Source organism: Neovison vison, chromosome 7 (genome assembly GCF_020171115.1).
Source record: "Neovison vison isolate M4711 chromosome 7, ASM_NN_V1, whole genome shotgun sequence".
In the NCBI taxonomy this organism is placed as follows: domain Eukaryota; kingdom Metazoa; phylum Chordata; class Mammalia; order Carnivora; family Mustelidae; genus Neogale; species Neogale vison.
In genome coordinates, this window is record NC_058097.1 from 57,750,076 (window position 1) to 57,757,932 (window position 7,857).

A 7,857-nucleotide genomic window follows, 5' to 3' on the forward strand; every position below is an offset into this window, starting at 1 on the left:
AACAATTTAGTAAATTAACTAAACAATTTAATTATTAACTTAATTAACTAAAATTAACAGTAACTTAATGTTCAGTACCTGAGTCACAGGACAGGTGAATATTAACTTTTGAAAAAACTGCACTGCAATCAAAATGATTGTTCACTTTTGCATTTGCATCAGCAGTGGATGAAAAGTCCACTTCTTCTGCAACCCTGCCAATACTCGATATGGCCATCCTTTAATTTTGCGCAACGTAATAACTGTGGTATAGTTTTGATTGCATTTCCTGAAGGATTCACGATTTTGAGCGTTTTTAATGTCTTTTTTTTTTTTTAAAGATTTTATTTATTTGTCAGAGAGAGAGAGAGGGAGAGCAAGCACAGGCAGACAGAGTGGCAGGCAGAGGCAGAGGGAGAAGCAGGCTCCCTGCAGAGCAAGGAGCCCGATGCGGGACTCGATCCCAGGACGCTGGGATCATGACCTGAGCCGAAGGCAGCTGCTTAACCAACTGAGCCACCCAGGCGTCCCGAGCATTTTTAATGTCTTACTTGCCGGTTGGAAATCTTTTTTATTTCTTTTCCATTAACATCATTTTCCTATTTTCTTGTATGTGAGTTACAATTATTTTCCTTTTCATTTACAAATAAGACAGTAAAACAAAGACATCTTTAAAAGAAAACCACAGGGCGCCTGGGTGGCTCAGTGGGTTAAGCCGCTGCCTCATGGCTCAGGTCATGATCTCAGGGTCCTGGGGAGTCCCGCATCGGGCTCTCTGCTCAGCAGGGAGCCTGCTTCCTCCTCTCTCTCTCTCTGCCTGCCTCTCTGCCTACTTGTAATCTTGCTCTGTCAAATAAATAAATAAAATCTTTAAATATATATATAAATAAAAGAAAACCACAGGCTTGGAATGGAGTCACTTTGCTACAACTGTATCGCCAAACCGGGACTTGATAGCTAATGTGATTGCAATTTTTCACTTTTCCTCAGTCAGTCTAAAGTTTCCTGGTCCCGGTGGTAAGGTAATTCTCCTAAGAAGTCTCCACTTTCCCCCAAAAGGAGGTGACTTTGCCAAAATAATTTTTGTTTTGTTTTGTTTTGTTTTCATGACGTCCTTGTCCTGCTTGTCCTGCCTTTAAAACTTTTCTGGCCCTTTGATTCCCTTTCTATTTGTTAGATGGGATGCTGTCCAATTCATAATGGTTCAGTAGAGACAATCTGATCTTCAGACTTACTAAGTTGAGTATTTTATTTATTTAAATGCAATTAGCTAAAACTAATATAGCACACTAGTTTTGGTGTAGAGTTCAAGGGTATTGTTTTTTAGTAGCGCTATTTTGGAGTTGTCCTGGGTTTTAAATAGGTTGATCATCATTTTTCTATATGGAGTAACTGTTTCTGAATACTAGAAGGCTATTCATTATTTTTCCTCGGGTACTTTTGTATCCTGCACTGTCATGACCAAAAAAACACACGTTTAAGTTTAGGGTGCATTCTTACCATCACGTCGGGACTTTGTTACGTGCAGATTCAGAAATACAAAAAATCCAGCCCCACTCTATAGTATTTGCCTATTTACAAACTAAATTCTCCCATGGTGAGAATGGATGTGCTGAGAAGGCGCTGAAAAACTACTTGGGTGTTTGGAGGAAAACTAAACCTTGGCGTGTGCAGGAGATGTGACAAGGCCAGGCAGACAACAGCTGTGGGGGCTGGGAGCTGACTGGAGGTCTTCAGGAACCTCAGAGGCAGAAGACGTTAATCTTGACAGTCCAGAGTGAAGGGACGTCCCTGAACACCCTGACTGGTGATCTGTCTGGACGGTCTCACCTGAGAGCGACAAGGTTTTCGTGTCCACCTGCTGAGTTCAGAGTCGCATCCTCCGATCCCACCCAGTACCCTGGAAGAAATTCTCACCGTAGAACGCCAGCCTCCAAGTGATTTAATTCCATCTCTTTCTGTAGTAGTTGACTGCGGGTCCCCAGTGTCGACCTTCCGTGCATCTCGCAGCCAATCTGGTTTGTGTTTCCAGACTGCTGTCTCACGGAGAAGCCCGCTGGGCGGGAGATGGGGCACGGGCGCTGGGCCACTTCCGGTCTCCCCCCACTCACCGGGCCAGGAAGGATTGGGAGCCGGGTGGGGCGGGGCCTCTCCCGGAAAAGACAGGGATTTCCGCCCCGGCGGCGGGGGTGGGGGCTGGCCTCCCTCTCCACTCAAAGTAAAGGAGTGGAGGCCCTGTGGGGCCTCTACCAGAAAGAAAGGGGTCCTTAAGGGGGGCGTGTGGGAACATGCGGAGGCCTTTCCCACCCCACGGACACACGCGGAATCATGGTCTCATCTCCGAGGCTATGCCAGGAAGGGGTCTGCCAGGGGGTCCTGGTGCGGGCTGGGAGGCCCTGGTACCGTCTGGGAGGCAGGGGTGGTGCACAGAGGATGATGAGGGAGCACGGGGATGGCTGAAGACCAAACAAAAGCTGGCGCCTTGCACCCCCCTCTCCATCCGCTCCCCCTCTGTCATATGTGTAGCATCCCTCAGGCAGCCCTGACTGCCATGAACAATAAGCAAATAGTTAACTTGCAGAGCTCACAATCCTGCTAGACAGGAGTCTCCCTTGGTTTACAAATGTCCTAAATCTCACTAACAAAGGCGATTGATAGCAGGATTGTGACATCCCACCAAAAAGTCTCCCAGCTATCTTAATGTTAATAGCTGGTCTAAAGACAACATTGATCAAGCCACAAGGGCAAGGCCTCCGGTATGCCTCTGACGTCCTGGCACCTTGTAGGCCCTCTTTAGCATATGAAAACTCCATTGAAACCTCCCTTCCCCTCACCTTCCCCCCCACCTTCCCCCAACTGCAGGGTACATAACCTGCCATCCCTCACAACCGGCGGCGGCTGCATCTCTGCCTGCCCACGGGTCCTGTCCCCGTGCTTTAATAAACCACCATTTTGCACCAAAGATGTCTCAAGAATTCTTTCTTGGTCATCGGCTCCGGACCTCAGCCCACCGAACCTCACCTAGGTTCTAGAACTTCATCAGAGGAGACACCTCGAAGTTGTTGAGTACCCATACTTAGCTGGAGGCGAAGTTCCCACCATCAGTCCTTAAGGCAGTGCTCTGTCCAGAGCTCTGGCCATCCGTGCCCCTCAGGGACACAGCACAGTCCGCAGGTGAGTCCTTCATTCCTCCTGTGTGCACCTTCAGGACCGCTCCGGCGCCTCTTTCGGGTGACAGGGTGTAGACTGGAATAAACAGCGGATTAGGTTGTCCGCGATCATTTTAAGGGAAAAACGTGAGGCCCGAGTTTGTCCACAAATTATGACTTGGTTGTGTGTCCGGGCACAGGGGTGCGAGAGCACCTACCCTTAGTGCACCAATTGTACTAGGTTAGGTCCCTGTCTCATGACAAAATCCAGAGGCCGAGGAACAAATGGGGCTAAGAAAGGAATCTTAGTGAGGACAATGGAAGGAAGACAGTGGACTAACCTCCCAAAGACTGACTCCAAAGTGCTCCAAACACTTCCGGGTTTATAGAAGGAAAATGTGGGGCCAAGGTAAGTGGGTACTTGTGAAAAGGGTCTTCTCCCTCCCTTTCCCCATCCTTCCCCCTTCTCTTTGCTTAACCAACACCCCCTTCTCCCACTCCCTTAAACATTCCTCCCATGTTGTAAAAAGTGATAAGATACTACAAGGAATGTTGAAAGGTCAGTCTACATGCAAATAAGGGATTGTAGTCTGACCAATGCCGATGGTCAGTCTACATGCAAATAAGGGATTGTAGTCTGACCAATGCTGATGGTCAGTCTACATGCTAATAAGGGATTGTGGTCTGGCCAATGCCGATGGTCAGTCTACATGCTAATGAAGGATTGAAATCTAGCCAATACTATCTGTTTCCCTTTTGTTAACGACCAATGAAAGTAACTTCCCACTATGTAAATGAAGGATGCTGAGCGAACCAATCAGGGGTATTCCCGCGCGCCAAGTATGCCTTTACATTTGAACTAGCCAATCTACAAACACCAAGTATGCCTTTACATTCAAACCAGCCAATGAAAAATTTGTAACCATGCTTCTGCTTCTGTACGTATGCTTTCGCTTCCCCAAACCCATAAAAAGGCCCTGAACAAAGGGCTGGCGCGCGAGTCCTCCTAAGACTTGACCGCCCGCAGGTACCTGTGTCTACTCAATAAACCTCGTGCTGTTTGCATCTGATCAGTGGACTCGGCTCGGTTTTTGGGTCCGGGGGTCTCCTCCTGAGAAGGGGTCCATTCCGGGGTGCTTGGAGCCCCGGGGGGATCTTTCACTTGCAGGTAGGCAGAGAAACTCAAACAGATCCTTGTCCTGGTGTCAGTCTATGGGTGGGGACTTACTGGCTCAGGGCAGTCCTTCATGCTACAGGGTGTAGTTTTGGTTCCCATTCGGGGATGCCTTGCCAGCAGGGTCTTCCATCTGAGTGAAGAGGCAAGCTGGAAAGAAGAACCTGACTAGAAAGTTTAATAGTAAGAAAAACTATGGGTGAAGCCACCTCAGGCCCTCCAGGCAAACTATTAATCTTGAAGGTTTAACAAGCACCTTAGCCTACATGATTGATTCACCTGTTTATCTGTAGATCATGCATTCTCTCCTAGGATGAGCTGAGCACTTGTGAATGCCACAAAGCAATACAGATCCTTTTGCACAACCTGTAAGTACTAAGGAACCAGACCCCTTGCACAACCTCCCAGCACTGTGATCCCATCTATAGATAGTACCATCAAATCTGCATGTAGTCAAGAAATGTTGTGGACCAATGTACTCCCTATACTGGTTCAGTGTCCTAACTTTAAAAACCCGCCGGCAAGGCAGAAACCTCAGAGCTGGCATTTGTATGAGAGTCCACCTTCTCCCTAGGTAGCCAGCCTCCTGAGTAAAGATTATGATCATTTCCAATCACCACTTGTCTCTTCAGTATTGACTTTTGAAGTGCTAGGCAGCCAAAACTGGGTTTTGGAAACAGGTATTTGAAAACAGACACACACACAGAGTGATCCATTCATATGAAAAGGCAATTTTAAAAGTATACCATACTGCAAACATTGTTTTTCTGCACCAGGTAGAGTGGTTATGAAAAGGGTTTTCTCCCTCCCTTTCCCCCTCCTTCCCCCTTCTCTTTGCTTAGCCAACACCCCCTTCTCCCACTCCCTTAAACAATCCTCCCATGTTGTAAAAAGTGATAAGATACTACAAGGAATGTTGAAAGGTCAGTCTACATGCTAATAAGGGATTGTAGTCTGGCCAATGCCGATGGTCAGTCTACATGCTAATAAGGGATTGTAGTCTGGCCAATGCCGATGGTCAGTCTACATGCTAAGGAAGGATTGAAATCTAGCCAATACTGTCTGTTTCCCTTTTGTTAACGACCAATGAAAGTAACTTCCCACTATGTAAATGAAGGATGCTGAGCGAACCAATCAGGGGTATTCCCGCGCGCCAAGTATGCCTTTACATTCAAACCAGCCAATGAAAACTTTGTAACCATGCTTCCGCTTCTGTACGTATGCTTTCGCTTCCCCAAACCCCATAAAAAGGCCCTGAACAAAGGGCTGGCGCGCGAGTTCTCCTAAGACTTGACCGCCCGCAGGTGCCTGTGTCTACTCAATAAACCTCGTGCTGTTTGCATCTGACCAGTGGACTCGGCTCGGTTTTTGGGTCCGAAGGGGTCCATTCCGGGGTGCTTGGAGCCCCGGGGGGATCTTTCAGTTAGAAGCTTTTCACTTTCAATGTTCATAAAGGAGTAGTAGCCAATTAATAGCAGACAATCAGACATTCTTTTTTTTTAAGATTTTATTTATTTATTTGACAGAGATCACAAGTAGGCAGAGCAGCAGGCAGAGAGAGGGGGGGAAGCTCGATCCCAGAACCCTGGGATCATGACCTGAGCTGAAGGCAGAGGCTTAATCCCCTGAGCCATCCAGGTGCCCCGACAATCAGACATTCTAAACACTACTTTTTAATTAAGAGAATAAATGTGTGCTAATAAATTTTGCAGCCTCTGTTCTGAAATCCTGCCACTATAGAAAAGACTCATGTAAATGACAAAGATAAGTGCCCTGTCTTCAGGAACCACAACTAGCAGATGGAATATTTTACTCTGCATCTATTCTATCAAGACATTTCTTAAAAACCTAATTTTTGGGCTACCACCAAAGAGTCAAGAGGTCTTGGCTGTGGGCTGAGAATGAGCATTTTTTTTTTAATTTAAAGATTTGTATTTACTTGACAGAGAGATAACAAGTAGGCAGAGAGAGCGGGGGAAGCAGGGTCCCTGCTGAGCAGAGAGCCTGATGTGGGCCTCGATCCCAGGACCCTGAGACCATGACCTGAACTGAAGGCAGGGGCTTAACCCACTGAGCCACCCAGGTGCATGAGAATGAGCATTTCCAGTGAGCTGAGGTAAAGCTGATGGAGAGGACAGGGCAGAGGTGAAACTGAAAACAGGTTTTTCCGAGAAGGCCAGGCTGCCTCCCTGCACGCTCCAGTACAGGGATTCTGTGAGGAGCAGCAGAGCCAAGGGTTCTCACGCACATCTGCTGAGTGCCTCTGCAGTGAGCCAAGCAGGATAAAGGCTTAAAGGGCTGGAGTCCCAGGGTCTCCAGGGCAGAGAGGCCACAGGAAGCCACCAGCCACTGGCTTCTTTTGCTTGGAACTGCAAATCAGCAAAGAGGTCCCTGGATGCCAGTGCTCCAATGCTCTACCACCTACAGAGGCAAACTGAAACCCAACCGGGAGCAAAGTCTTATAAGTGCGTAAATGGTGAGACCTACAAATGCCCAGTCATGCAAAGCTGTCTACGTTGGTCTCCGTGCTGGGCAGGGAGCCTACCTAAAACACATACACACAGGGCGCCTGGGTGGCTCAGTGGGTTAAGCCGCTGCCTTCGGCTCAGGTCATGATCTCAGGGTCCTGGGATCGAGTCCCGCATCGGGCTCTCTGCTCAGCAGGGAGCCTGCTTCCTCCTCCTCTCTCTCTCTCTGCCTGCCTCTCTGCCTACTTGTGATCTTTCTCTGTCAAATAAATAAATAAAATCTTTAAAAAAAAAACAAAACACATACACACAAAACAGTCACCTGGTTTTCCAAGTAAGACAATTCCTTAAGCAATAGGCAGTCACATAATGTGTTGCTTTGCTTTCCCTTCTGGTCTACAAAAGCCTTTACCTAATTTGGTTTGGAGCCATCTGAATGCATTTGGTGTTTGCACAAATAAGGTCTTTGAAATTTTCAGCTGAAAAAAATAAAAACTGCAGGACTCATCCTTGTTCAGTGATGCTGTTATTAACGAGGGCTTCCTTTCTGCCCAGTGGGTTATTATACCTGGACTCCTTTTCTCGCAAAATCATTGCCATTTGCCGTTGGAGCAAGTGTGCAAGTGTGCTCCTTGTTTCCGTTGTGCCTACCTCATTCTAACATAGACTATAGCAGTAATTCTGCTTTCCTGTTTCCTGAGTTTTCCTTGAGCATAATACAAGGCATTTGAAGGCAGGACTGCTTGTCTTGTGCCTGAATTTCTCCTACGCATCTACCAGAGCTCCTGAGACACGAGTATGTGTCAGTGCACATTTGTTAGAACAGTGAATAAACATGACAGTTCTTTTTCTTTTTTTGACATTTTTTTTAAGATTTTATTATTTATTTGACAGAGAGAAATCACAAGTAGATGGAGAGGCAGGCAGAGAGAGGGAAGCAGGCTCGCTGAGCAGAGAGCCCGATGTGGGACTCCATCCAGGACCCTAAGATCATGACCTGAGCCAAAGGCAGCGGCTTAACCCACTGAGCCACACAGGCGCCCTCTTTTTTTTTTTTTTTTTTTTTAAGATTTTATTTATTTGAGAG